Consider the following 16,081-nt stretch of genomic DNA (forward strand, 5'->3'; position numbering starts at 1 on the left):
TCTATCTTATTTAAATTCTTGCACTCTAATTTCAGCATGTGTATGAATGTTTATTTAATTTCATAATTATTTGCATACACACATTTGATTTAAATAAGATATATTGCACACATGTATGTTTGCTTTCATTGTTAAAATTATTTTACATACACGCATGTATATTGAATGAGATATGAACTATGGTGAATCGGCAAATATTTAAATTTAGCCAAAATATTTTAAAACCCAATTCACCCCCCTCTTGGGATCACATCAATTCCAACACTACCCTTGAAGGCTCGATTGAACGTGTAGACGCTTGCCAAGAAAATCCACTCATTTATTAGATGATTTATCGGCTCCTGGCTACTGTATAGATTTTGCATCGATTATGACCTCCATAACAACATTGAGGCATGGCTTAGGAATTTTTGGACTAATTGTATGTCCCAAAATATGATGCTATCCAAGCATAGACATAATGTCATGGTAGTATTGCTAGACATTAGCCAAGTCCTTCCTCGAAACTAGCTATTTGATTCAAGCCATTACAAATATTAGCTAGAACTGGAATAACTAGACAAAAGCAAACACTTCTAACCATAAAAAATGCTACTCTAAATATCTTTGGTCAAATGAATGCCCCATGTTCACAGGGAAAAGCAAAGATACATAGCCAACTTGTTAGAAATGTAGCCAAATGTGCTTCATCCTCATTGTCACTGTTAACCCCTAAGTCACCAAATACCTCATCTTCCTTTCAAATCCTCTCGCGATGTTTCACAAATCCTAAAAGAATGTAGGCACCCCTTGTAGATCTCCTATCTTTCGCAAAATAAAATAGGTTTTCATATTTCAAATCACCATGAAACCAAAATTCTATCCAAGTCTGGATAATAACTCAGTAGGGACGTGATGAGTTGTGCCAACTCCTTTATGATCTTACAAGGTGATAGGCATAAAAGAGAAATTTGCAACTAAAGTAATGGATAGGCTCAAAATGCTTATTGAGTCCCGTAAAATCTTCATAGCTAGGGGTCAATTTATTAAAAAAGTTCGCCTATATATAATTGGAAGTCCTCCACTCACCTTAAATCTCATAAGCAGATAGAAATTTCACCTTGAGTGGTTTCAAAGGAATTAATGCTTAGGCACCACGATTTGTAGAGAGCTCAAACCATGTGGGGGCATCAATCATACACAAACAATGAAGCAATTATTCTAACATAAACTCTAGCAGTTGAGAGAATTTCTTTATTTCTTCTTAAAATAAAGCTGTGTCCATTCGTAGTAACCACTACAAGGAGTGAAATTCCTAGAAGATTTAAATTTATCCCAACATGCCTCGTGTGAGACAGGGCATTTTCTCCAAGTAGCTAGCAAACGTTAAATTGCCTTTTCTTTGTTGTGGCTCTCTTATAACTCCACGATGGTTTATTGATTCCCTTGTTGGTGCTCTTTGGCCTCAAGAGAAATTACTTCATCTCTCTCTTCTATTGTTCACTTATCTAAGTGATAGAGAGATGCAGTGTCTGAGCCCCAATCCTTAGAATAATTGCCAACAATAGGTGTGTGATTAAGGCATCTTGTGGCCTTTTCATTAGCTTCATGTATGTTGTCCTATATCAACAATAACTTTTGTAATCGGCCTTTGTTCTTAATTGCACGCTTGGTAAAATAAGGATATTTTTTAGAAGGAGTTGCCATTCGTGCTCCTTGGCAATGACCAATAATGGTCTCTTTTATAAGCTGTGGCATATAAAACTTGTATGTGCACATTAAAAGAAAATCTAGCAAATAATAGGTAGTTAATAAACAAGTGTTCCAATAAACTAAAAAAAAATAACACAAGCAATTCCTAAAATGTTTGGAATGATCAAATTGTCACAATTAATGAACATCATAGTGCCAATATCGCCTAATAGTGAGGTTCTTTGCCAAGGGACTATGATAAAAAAGTGTTCAAATTGATTATCCATTGTGCTATATTCTAGTGTGGTCAACTTTTAAGCGAGACCTAGGATGGTCAATCCATATGGCAAGTGACCTAGGATGGTCAACCCATACTACAAGCGACCCATAATGGTCAATCCATATGGCAAGTGACCTAAGGTGGTCAACCCACATTGCAAACAACCTGAGGTGGTCTGTAACGACCTACTTAATTTACTACATAATCAACCATATTAATTATCATTAACTTAAAACATAATAAAGTCAACCTGAACCCATGGGTAATGGGGACACACTTGTCATGTACATCGGAAACCTAAACAGCAGTAAATATAAATTTCATTCACCAAACTATAGGATACATTATACCAGAGTTACCTACATTCCATCATAATACTATATATATTACCAGAGTTACCTACATTCCATCATAATACTATATATATACAACTCCCATAATCATCAAAAGATAAAACTAGGGTCTAATACCAAAAACCAGTCCACCCTAGTTCAAAAGACTCACCTTCCCAGCGGGGTGGTAAACACTGCCTCAACGGCGGCCTCGATCTACCTGTCTATCTGAGTTCCTTGAAATGTTTTAAGTGTTGGGGTGAGATACCTCTCAGTAAGGAAAATAAATTCAATACAGTTGTGTGGCCACATGAATATTTACATGCTATAATAAGTATACATTACACATTGCATACTTGAAAACACTATTAGTATCATAACTGAATAAACATGCAATTTCATAATTCTACTAAATCATACTGTATTTTTACTATTCATAAAATCGTCTGATATAACTAATAATTCTGAAATTTATCCAGGATGTATAGCTAGTTGATGTCATGTATTAACCCTCATAATAGGTTGTGCAGTCCAAAGGTGGGACCCGACAATGGCTTGCTGACCACTGCCGAGTAAAAAATGTCTATAAGTACGAAGGGCCCGCTACACCCTGGTCCGGACTGTCAGGTGGATGTCTACAACTCTACACTGAAAGCCACATCTACTATCCATCTCCCACTCCCTCTACTAGCAGTGGCGATTAGCACAAGTCTAAACTGAACTGATCTATACAGCTATGGTACCGTGCTCCTGAAACTGATCTAAACTATCATCCTTATTCTGATAACATATAATACATAATAATATACTGTTTAACATAAATAGATTGATAGCATTTTCTGATTTCTATGATAACATAAGTAATTACGGCCTTGCGTCGATTACATTCATAACTATGATCTTGCGCTAAAAACATGCATAATCCACGGTCTTGCGCCGACTATTAATCACGGCCTTGTGCCGAACATATCATAAATATTGATCTGAATAAATGTACTTTATATCATGTATTCTGAAATCATAATTTCCTATTTATCATGTTATTCTTGAAAATAACGTAAACATGTTTGTTTTTTCTTCTGTAAAATTGTCTTTACATAATACAAAATGCGTAAAATAATATTCATGTCACACAATACTGTATAAAATTATGAATTCTATTCTGAAATCATATTTCCTAACATTTCATACTAAAAATATACATTCCTGAGCAACAACAGTATTTTCCCAACTATATATTTTCTCAATAATACTCATATATAATACATGCTTTTTGAACATAAATTTGGTAATAAATAATAGTAATTTTCATGGAAAAATTACTGCTTTAGTTTATTCCCTTACCTGACTGTTGAAAAGCCCCTATAGTGTCTAGTCTTACGCCTGCAGGGTTTCCCGTTCAACACCCTGAAAACGATATCTCCCTGCTATTTCTCCAAGTACTACATTTCTTATAACTTTAGGAAAACCAAATATTTAATAAAAGACCTTACCTTGAAGTTGGGATGAAATCCAAGTTAACCCCACCAGCGATCTACTCCAATAGATTTGAAGAGAACTCTCCCAGGAGTGTCGTGGTGGTCTCGGATCGTCAAACCGACAAGAATCCGGCTCGAAATCTTAGAGAGAAGGGGAAGGGGACGAATAGGAGAGAGAGAGAGAGAGAGAGAGAGGAGAGAGAGAGAGGGAGAGAGAGAGAGAGAGAGAGAGAGAGAGAGGAGGGTTTGCGCATGAAAATTTTGCAGAAAATTTGAGTTTAGGCTATTTATACACTAACCTTCATTGACGAGACACGTCACTTCATCGACGAGGCCACGAAGGAAGTTCGTTGACTAACACTCATTCCTCATTGATGAAATTCGGAGCTGAAAAATAGTCTTTCGGTATGTCCTGTCGACGAGCCCAATAAGCCACTTTGTTGATGAACGCGACTACCTTTTTAATTTCCTTTTTCTCCCTCTCTATTATTTAATCATAATAATTTCTTCAGGTCTCTACATGGTGAAGCTATACTGCAAGAGACCTAAGGTGGTCAACCACACTATAAGCGATGAAGGATGATCACTCATATAGCAAGCGACTCAAGATGGTCAATCCCTACTACAAGAGACTTAAGGTGGTTAGCCCATACTATAAGAGACACAACAATGGTCAACCTATACTGCAAGCAACCTAGGGTGGTTAACCTATACTACAAGTGACGTAGGATGGTCAACTAATACAGCAAGTGACCCATGGTGGTCAACTCATACCGTAAGAGATGTAGGGTGGTCAACCCATATGACAAGTGAATCACAGTGGTCAACTCATACTATAAGCGAACTATGGTGGTCAATCCACACGGAAAGTGACCCAGGATGGTGAACCCCCACTGCAAGAGATTTAGGGTGGTTAACTCATACTACAAGAGACTAGGGCTGGAAAAACGAGTCATGACCTCGTCGGATCACCCGTGACCTGCCCATTTAAAATGAGTTCAGATTTAGAGAAGTCAACTCATTTAATAAATGGGCGGATTACGAGTTGACCTATTTATCAATGGGTCAACTGGGTTCGGGTCAGATCACCCGCTGAGTGACTCGTTTATTGGATCCTTTATATACATCATAAACCACGCCACCCACAAAAAAAACCCCTAATCCTTGGCTCTCCTCTTGGCTCTCAGTCTCAGCACTCACTCTCTCAGCCCTCTCCTCTGGCTGCCTGCTGCAAACGATCCACTCCTCAAGATCGAGTCGTCGTCTCCTCCACAGGCATCAACCCCCCTCTATAGTAAATAAAATGAATGAGTGCTGTTATATGGAAGTATCTGTGCATGCGTCAGAGTGTTGTCTCGCCGTCGTCGGCGATGACGACAGAGCCCCTCTGCCTCTTTGAATCTAAATCTCCATGGAAGACGCCACCGTGGCCCCCCTGCCCTTCTATGCACCGCATTTGGACATGTTGCCTGCGTGGCATGAACTTTGAGTTCTGCAATTCACCGCCATGGACGTCGTCTATGCTTTCAAGAGGCAAGGTAGGACCCTCTATGGATTTGGTGGTTAGGTTTCGGCATCAAAAGTCTTGCTTTCAAGAAAATACAAGAGAAAAATGCTAAAAAATGGATAGTAGAATGTGGTTTATTCGTAGATGGGTTTGTATTTTGGGGGCTTTGTTTTTTCTATCTTTGGACCACAGTTTCTTGTAATTTCTCTATGCTTTTTATGGTACTTTTGTAATCCAAACGTCTAAGAAGCTCAGTGAAATGCCATGCGTTCTGTTAAATATATATATATATATATATATATATATATATATATTTCTAGTTTTCTTGTTCTTTAATTCCAATGGCGTAATTTATTTAATAAATACTGCATTTTATTTAATAAAATGCAATGTTCTTTAATAAATAAAATGTAGTATTTTGTTTTAAAAAAAATGTCATTTTACATGAATTTTTATGACCTGGCCCGTTGGCGACCCGCCCGGACTCGGCCTGCCCGCCCGTTTTGCCACCCCTACGAGACACCCAAGGTGGTCAACCTATATTGTAGGAGAACAAGTAAAGGTGTACTTTCAAAAGAAGAAAAGTATGTTTCCAAAATTTAAAGGTCAAGACAGGTGTCATTAAAGTGTGTCATTGACATAGGAATAATATCGAAAATATCATGTACAATTACTTGTGGTTGCACGATGAGATGGAAATTTTGTGCATGACATGGCAAATGACATACCTCAAAAAAGCTAGTGCACATTGGCTCGACAATGCCATTGTTGATGTTGTGCAAAGTGCTGAATGCCAATGCACAGCGGAAACCACAAATCGAATTGGAATGTGCAATGCAAGAAACCAACGATGAATATACGAAAACAAGCAACCACAAAGAGAATAAAAGGAAAGCAAATAATCAAAGAAACAAGATGTACGTGGTTCGGCAATGTTCCTACATCCACGGGAGCAAGCGGCTAATTTTCACTATCAAATATCAAAGCTTACATCAAGGGTTACAAAATATTTTTTATATTCTAACCATATGCGTACATAAGACTTAGCATGCATCTAAAACACTTCTGTAGAAAATTCCTGAGGAAAATCCTCCAAATCTTCCAATCTACTGATCTCCCGATTCAAAATTTTGTGGTCTGTGCTGAACAATACCGTCTACGGTTTTAGGCAAATCATCGACGGTTTAATATCGAAGCCAATCTTGAAGACTGAAACCCGATTGAAACCATCGATGGTTTCTTCCTACAACATCCTTCCTTATTTTTTGTTTCACCATACTTTTTCGGCACATGCGTTCCACTCAATATGAACCACATATCCAACAATTGAATCAAGTGCATGTACCAAGTAGGGTCAAATACAAAATCCCTGCAAGCTCAAAAAAGCACAAAAAGAAAACAACATTGCACAAAAATATATACATTTTTTTAAGTCCATCAAATCAATCTCCTAGTCATATATATATATATATATATATATATATATGTAGACACAACACACAATTCAATAAGGTGGTAAATTTTATATACATATTGAATATAAGGTGGGTGTAAGATAAGTGGACATGCATACTGTAAGGTGGCAAGCTAATGTATGAATACGAGTGGCATACATGCATGACACTATTACTGGAGGTATGCATCATGTTAAAGGACACGTGGAGGATGCAACCAATGTCTAATAAACATGTAAGGACAAGTTCCCAAGTTCAAACATGCGTTGCCATTGCACCATGGTCACCAAGGTCAAGATGCCCAGAGAGTTAAGAATTAAATTAGAGAATTGCAGCAAAAATCTATCTATATCTGAGTAAAATTTAGTTCTTACTTCCGTGATTTCCGTTTTCCCCATTGCACCTGCGAGTGATGACTCCAACATTGATGCCAAGCTTCTTTCTGTTTGACGTAGCACTTACCTTTCTATAATTAGTGGGGACTCTAGAGATTACAACCTAGTTTCTTTGTCATTTTTGTGATAAGTAAACACTTACCTTTGCTCCTCTAATCAAGCCGTCAATCATTCCACTGCTCAAGCTTCCAGTATTTCTGTGAATTTTGGCTAAGATTTCTCTGAATTCACTGTATATAACTTCCGTATTTATCATTGATTATGTATAAAATGTCATGTATAGCAATATATTATTAAGAAGAAAATATACAAGATTAATAATCCTCTTCATAGTATCAGAGCGCGCCGATTCTTGAAATCGACTGCGACCTCTCCGCCGACGAATCTACATTGTGAAATTTCCCCTCGCCGGCACCATATTCTACCCCGGGTGCTTGGCCGCACCCGCATTGCACTTCCCTCCCAGCTTGCTTCCGCCTTCAGCTTCCATAGAAAATTCGCGTTTGTCTCTCGTCCTCGACCTTGGCGGTGAGTTCCTCTGGGCCGACTGCGACCAAAACTACATCTCTTCCTCCTACCACCCTGCTCACTGTCACTCCGACCAGTGCTCCCTCGCCAAAGCCAACGGTTGCGGCGATTGCTTCTCCGCCCCCCGCCCCGGCTGCAACAACAACACCTGCGGCGTCTTCCTCGACAACTCTCTATCGCAGCTGTGTAGCGCAGCCCTCATCTCAAATTCAACATTTCAAGGTCCAATTAAACATCTCTCTTGACACCACCATCCAATTAAATATTTTTCTGCATCTCCAGTTCAATAATTCAAGCCCCACTTCCTATTAAATATTTCTCCTGACACCTCTCTATATATTAAATACTTTCTTGCGTCTCCAATTTATCAATTCAAGCCCCACTTCCATTTCAACAATTCCAGCCCCACTTCCAATACAATAATTCAACCCATCCATTAAAAACTCCCTTCCTACAGACCCATACTGCGGGCCTTGCACCCGTCTCCTCATTCATTTTTCCAGCCATTTGTCCTCTTCCATATTTTCCCTTAATAAATCCCAGACTCCCATACTCCTATATATATATATAGGTACAACTAGCTTATCTTCTCCCATATTTTAATTATGGCTGAATCCACAGTTATATTTGCCAGCAAAAATACTTATGTTGTCTTAATCAATACATTCACACTTATTACTTCCAAACTTTCAAGAGGTGGAAACTATTCAATGTGGAACTCCTAGATGACAAATTTTCTTCTTGGATATGATCTCATGGGATTTTTAGATGGAACTCATCCATGCCCACCAGTTAATGATCTAAAGTATAAAATTTGGATTCGTCAAGATCGACTATTGCTTCTTGCTATCCAAACAACTATCACTGGATTAGTAGGACCAATTGTATCTCGATGCAAAATGCCGAGGAGGCGTGGCGCAAACTCAAAACTACTTATGCCAACAAATCTAATACTCGGATGGTTAGTCTAATTGATTCCCTCACCAAGGTCAGACAAGCAAGAAAGAGCATTTATGAATTTATACAAATTGTTAAAACCGTTATTGATGATCTTGCTATAATTGGGCACAATATGAGTGATGGAGAAATAGTGGTACATACACTCAATGGTCTCACCGATGATTACAAAGAACTCAAATCTGCCTTATGTGCAAGAGAATCACCCATCTCCTTTGAAGAATTAGTAGAAAAACTCATGGACTATGAAACGAGCCTAGAGCAATTACACTCGAAAGACTCTCACATCACTGCCCAATATTCACAAAAGCAACACAGCAAGAAAGGCAGAAACGACACCTTCAATTGCTTTCCAAACCAATTTCAATTCAGATGAAACAATAATGGTTGCCCAGGGAACAACAACAATAAGCTCCAATAGAATTCCTATAGAAACCTTGGCAACCTAAATTTTTTTAGCAGTTTACAAATTCAAGGACTTTTGTCAAATTACTCAAATCAGACTTGGCGGCCTAACTTCAATGGGAATTAGCCTCGAGTTGTCTGTCAATTGAGTGACAAGCCTGGTCATGTTGCCAAAGTATGCAGATCACGTTCCTTACCCATCACTTGGCCACAAGCCAACTTCACGACTCATGACACTCCGAGTAATCAGTCAGGTTGGATAGTTGACTCCGAGGCATGTCATCACATCACCTCAGATTTGCATAACCTATCCATTCACTCTAAGTATGGTGGCAATGATGATGCCATGGTTGGAAATGGTAATAACATTCCTATCACTCATATTGGATTTACCACTCTTAATTCATGTGATTCCACTTTCAAACTCAATAATGTTTTGTGTGCACCTAACATCAAGAAAAATATTCTTTTTGTCTCTTAATTTTGCTCTCAAAATAACACCTCTATTGAATTTTTTTCCTAATTTTTTTCTTGTGAAGGATCTAACCACGGGGGCATCCTTGGTGCGAGGCCGGAATAGAGGAAATGTTTATAAGTGGCCTCCTTCAGTTAGCAGAACAACCTTTTCACCACAACACTCGGCTCTCATAACAACCCTATCTAGATCCAAACTTACCACCATTAGTCTCTGACATAGTCGTCTTGGTCATCCATCCTCCAAAATTATTCATCAAATCATTGCATCTCATAAACTACCTTTCTCTAAGTCTCGTTCCTTGTCTCATCATTGTAATATAAATAAAAGTCACAAACTCCCTTTTGGTGTCTCATCCTTAACTTGTTCTAGACCTTTGGAAACTCTATTTATGGATATTTGGCGTCTTGCTCCTCTCCCCTCCTTTGATAATTTTCACTATTACGTTTTGTGTTTTTTTTTTTGTGGATTACTTTACTAAATATACTTGGTTGTATCTTATCAAGAGAAAATCAGATGTTACTTCTGTATTTGAATGATTTAAATCTCTTGTTGAAAATTATTTTTCTACAAAGATTAAAACAGTTTATACAGATGGAAGTGGCGAAGCCACCAGTCTTGGACATTTTCTCTCACGAGTTGGTATTCAACATCTCAACTCTCCTCCCCATACCCCAAAACATGTCGGCACAACTGAGCATAAACACTGCCATGTTGTTTAAACTGTACTAGTCTTGCTACATCATGCATCTGTTCCACTCAAATATTGGTCCTTCGCAATTCAAGCTATTGTTACCTTATCAACTGAATGCCCTCTCCAGTAACACATAACCAATCTCCATTCTCTCATCTCTTTAAGCAGTCACCTAATTATTTATCCTTGAAAATATTTGGCTATCTGTGTTATCCATGGTTGCGCCCCTACACCTCTCACAAACTCCAACCACGGTCCCGTCCTTGTATATTCATTGGCTACTCAACCCCACATCATGCCTATATGTGTCTTGATCCCTTCACCAATAAACTCTACATCTCTAGACATGTCGTGTTTGTGGAACACACATTTCCCCTTCAAAATATCAAAGTCTCACAATGTGTCACCTTTCATCTTACCTTCCTTCACCAATTGGTTATCTAAATCAACTCAGGTGTCCACTCCTACAACTTCTCCTAATCACTTCCAAGTGCCTATCACCTCTATCTTTCGAGTTGAATCTCTATCTCCTCCTCTTACTTCTACTTCACATGGTGAGTCTTCTCCTTATCAGACTAAATCTTCCCACCAAGCCATTTCATCCTTGGGACCCTCCTCCACACCTCCACCATTGGATGCATCAACTCCTTCCCAAGTAAGTATCTCATCTACAATTCCAGCACAACCTCATCCTTATAATACCAGGCTATGTAATAACATTACAAAGCCAAAATGTATCTTTAACCTTCACACAACCACCACTCCCTCCATTATTGAACCTTCCTGTTCAAACAGGCCCAACAACACCTCTCCTGGCGACAAGCCACGAGCAACGAATACAAGGCCTTACTCTCTAATCACACATGGCCTCTTGTTCCACGCAATCCTACACAAAACATTATTGGGTGTAAGTGGGTCTATAGGATCAAGAAAAATCCTAATGGGTCCATCGCTCATTATAAAGATCGCTTAGTGGCTAAAAGTTTCCATTAACGACCTGAGATAGATTTTTCTGAAACCTACAACCCAAGAAAAATCCTAATGGGTCCATCGCTCATTATAAAGATCGCTTAGTGGCTAAAAGTTTCCATTAACAACCTGAGATAGATTTTTCTGAAACCTACAACCTAGTTGTCAAACCTACAACTATTTGATTATTACTTACTCTTGCCGTGACTAACGATTGGCCTCTTTGCAAATTGGATGTAAATAATGCGTTCTTGCAAGGCTTTTTATCTGAGGTAGTTTTCATGGATCAGCCCCCTAGCTTCACCAACCCTGATCTTCCTGATAATGTATGTTGCTTACACAAGGCCATATATGGGCTTTGACAAGCACCTCGTGCATGGTACCATGAACTTCACAACTTTCTTATCTCGGAAGGCTTTACCAACTCTCAGTCGAACACCTCCTTGTTTATGCTTCACTCTTCCGGCACAGTTCTTTATCTATTAGTTTATGTGGATGACATCATTGTCACTGGATCCTCTGCTGCTCATGTGACTGTCTTCATCACCAATATTTCCAAACGATTCTCTCTTAAGGATCTTGGTAATCTCACATATTTTTCTTGGGATTGAAGCTCACTTTACCTCTAATGGTTTGTTTTTGTCTCAAAGGAAATATATCCACGACCTCTTGCATCGAGTTAACATGGACAATGCCAAGCCTGTCTCTACCCCTCTTGCAACTACTGAAGCTCTCATATTCTTGGATAACTCTCCACCAACTTGTAGACACCCTATTTTTGCCATAACCAAATAGAACAGGGGGTTCCCTTTTATTATTTTATTATTATTAGTATTTTTATTATTGTTATTTTATTATTAATTTCTTCTAATTATTTTTATTATTTATTATTATTATTATTATTATTATTAATTTACTATAATTATTCTGGATTATTATTACTATTATTTTTATTTATTTATTTATTTTATTACCTTATTATTATTATTTTATTATTATTATTATTATTATTATTATTATTATTATTATTAGCATTAGTATCTTATTTTGGTTATTATTATTTTTATTATCTTTGTTTTTAGTAGTAATGTTATCATTATTATTATTATTATTAGTTATTACTTTTAATATTAGTATTATTACTTTATTTTTATTAGTATTATTATTATTATTATTATTTTACTAATAGTATCTTTATTATTTATTTTTACCATAATTATTTATTATTATTTACTATTAGTAGTAGTATTATTATTATTTATTATTATTATTACCTTATTGATGTTATTATTATTATTATCCTTATATTATTACTATAATAATTATTATTATTTTTATTTCTATTTTCATTATTACCATAAGAATAAAAGCAAAAAGAAAAAAAAAATAAAATCAAAAAAGGAAGTTTTGTTTTAGGGCTTTCAATTTTTATTTTTTTTTATAAGGGCAATGAGGCGCACAGCAAGGGGGGCAGAGACACAAAAAAAAAAGACCTAGCCGCAGACTCTGATCCTCTCCTCTCACATTCACGCCAAGCCGCAGCCCTCCATCCTCCCATAATCATCTCGCAGACACCATCCATCCAGAACCTCCAGCTTGATCAAACCCCACGCTCCCTCTCCTCACTCGTTTCTTTTCCTCTCTCACAGCCACGGCCTCTCCCTAACCTTCCCTGCCTTCCCTCTCTGTTCTCTCCGTCTTCTACGCACAAGTCTCCCCTCACAGCTGCAAAGAACCTCCACTCCCATGGACACAACAGCCACGCCGGAGAAGTTCTATTCACCTGCACCAGCGACACCACCCGTCGCCGCAGAGAACCTTTACAGATCCAGAACCTACTGAACTTGCAGAGACGCCGCAAGTCGGTGACACCAGCTCCGGTCTCTCTTTCATTGCCGCAGCACAGACACGTAAACGCCGTCGCTGACTCGCTGCTCGTCGCGCTCGCTGCCCATCGCTCATTCGCTGCCTCGTGGTATCCCTCTGCTCCAACCACCGTCCACGGCAGCCACCACTCCACCATCTCTCTGCCTCAGTCGCCTCAGACCAGCCGGTTGTTCCTTCTGCACCAGTTTCACCACCGTCTGCAGCCCCCCACAGACCCACCTGCCAGAGCTCCGACGCACCCAACCGTGAGCACTCACCACTCACGACACTCCCACACCTGCACACACACTTTTACACACACTAACTCACACACCAAAGCACACACTCACGCACCCCACACACACAGTAAACACACACTACACATGCACGTGCCTCCTCTGTTGATTTATTTGTTTTTTTTTTCTCTGTTTGTATGTCTGTTTGATGGTTTTGTTTAGTTTTTATTTATTTTTATGGTAAAGTATTTATTGCTAAGATGTTTTTCATAATATATATGTATTATTACTATATGCTTGTTTTGTTTTGATTTCCTTTGTACATATATATATATATAGATATATTTTGTAATTACGATTTATTGTCATAAGCTAACTTTATTTTTGTCATTTTATACATGTGGATTTTTATATGCTTTAATATCTAGTATACGTGCTTATATTCTCATTTCTGGTTATATTATTTAAAGTTCTATTCTTTATATTATTCATAATCATTATATATTATTGTTAAAACTTTATAATAATTTAGGGTTGTAATTATGTTAAGTTATTGTTTAAGCATGTTTAGGGTTTTGATTGGTTTCCATGTTTAGAATTCATAGCTTGTGTACTAATTTTAGGGATTCCATACCATTGAATATTTATCTTAAGGGTTTCCATAAAATGTATATTACTTCTTTGGCTTTTATATGGCTTGGAAGAATTTGATTTATTTTCCATATTTATTTACAGCATTTCCATATTAAGTTATATTAATATTTTAGAGTTTGTGTATATTTTATAATAGATTCATGACATGAATTATTGTCCATAATCACATTCATTTTCCTTACAAGTCTATAAAAGTACATAATTTCTAGGGTTTAATTTGTTTCACATTGTTATTGTATATTAATGGTAAGGTTTCAATTATTTCCATAATGATTATTGTATATATCGTATATTTATTTTAGGGTTCGAATTGTTTCCATATTATTATTATTATTTTTTTAGGGATTAATTGTTTCCATATGTGCATATATTGAGAGTTAAATTTGGGGTTTTGATTATTTCTAAGTGATTATTATAATATTTATAGGATGTTAATGTCTTACTATATGCTAGTGTATTATTATTATTATTATTATTATTATTACGTATGATATATCATTATTATTATTATTATTATTATTATTATTATTTTTATAAGTTTAGTATTATTATGGTAGGTGTTACATTATTATTATTATTATTATTATTATTATTATTATTATTATTATTATTATTATCTATTAAGTTGGTTTATTATTAGGATATGTTATTAGGTATTATAGTGATTTATCAGTATATAGTATACATGGCATATAGTTGTTATTATTATTATTATTATGTACTGAATTACTATGGTATTATTACTACCATTATATTATTGATGTGTTATTATTGTTAAGCTAGGATTATATTATTATTAAGGCAGTGTTATTATGATTATGCGTTATGAGCGCGTGTTATATAATTATTGTAATATTGTTATTTATGTAGTAGTGTTATGATATTATTATGTATTGCTATCATAATATCGGGTTGTATTATTAATGTAATATAATTAGCATAGGGTTGTCATTATAGTAATATGTTACCATTATTATTACCATTACTGCCTATTACTTCCAATATTAAATATTCTTAGTATTTTTGATTCTTGGGTATATTCATATTTTGTATTATGTATTATGATATTTATTTTTATTATTTTATAGTATTATTTATTTTCGTGTGTATATTATCCTATGATTTTATTGCGGGAGTATGAGCCTTCGGGCATCACGTACTTTAAGCTCTAAGGGAATATATGTATATATATTATATTATATTTATTTATTTATTATTTATTTATTTTTATAAATTCATAAAAATGAGTAATTTAAAGACTCATTAGATTAATTTAGGGATAATTTCAAATTAATTAGGTACTGTTCGTAAGAACGGGCGCGTAGAGGGTGCTTGTACCTTCCCCTTGTGTAACCGAACTCCCGAGCCTAACTCTGGTAACATAGACCGATTCTACCCCTAACGGGGTAGTAATCATGTGTTCTAACCACACTAAAAGGTTAATGGCGACTCCGACATTTCATGAATTTTCCTTGAAAATTAAATCATTTTTTATTTCGCCGCCCGAGGCACACGCGCTCTCGGGACATCGCGACAACTTGGCGACTCCGCTGGGGACATTAGAGAGTCGAACCATTAATTAATTAGAAATTATCCCAAGTTCAAATTTAATAAATCTTTTAATTATTCCATATTTTGTAAATATTGTAATTTGTAAATAACTTTGATTAATTGTAAATATTTTACTTCCATAATTTGTAAATAACCTTAATTAATTAAAAATATTTTGTTTCCTAAATTTTTTGAATATTAATTTTAGATATTTTGTTTCCAAATATTCTGAGTAAGCATATTAATTGTAGATATTTTGAATAAGCATATTAATTATAGATATTTTGTATACTAATCGTAAATATTTTGTTTCCATATTTTTTTTTTTTAGTAAACATATTAACTAAAAATATTTTGTTTGCAAATTTTTTGAATAAATATATTAATTGCAGATATTGTGTTTCCATATTTCTTTGAATAAATATATTAATTGTAGATATCTTGTTTCCATATTTTTAATAACATGTGAATAAATGTGGGGTAGCGGATTTGGGTTAAGCTTTGATTCACACACTTTCACTAGGCCTCTACCCGGGCTTTAACCTGTAGGATTAGAAAGGAGCACAATACCGTTAGCCCTCACACTTCTGGTTTGAAAATCGTAGGCATAGGCGATGATCAGTTGAAGA

Source organism: Malania oleifera, chromosome 5, assembly GCF_029873635.1.
Source record: "Malania oleifera isolate guangnan ecotype guangnan chromosome 5, ASM2987363v1, whole genome shotgun sequence".
Lineage (NCBI taxonomy): Eukaryota > Viridiplantae > Streptophyta > Magnoliopsida > Santalales > Ximeniaceae > Malania > Malania oleifera.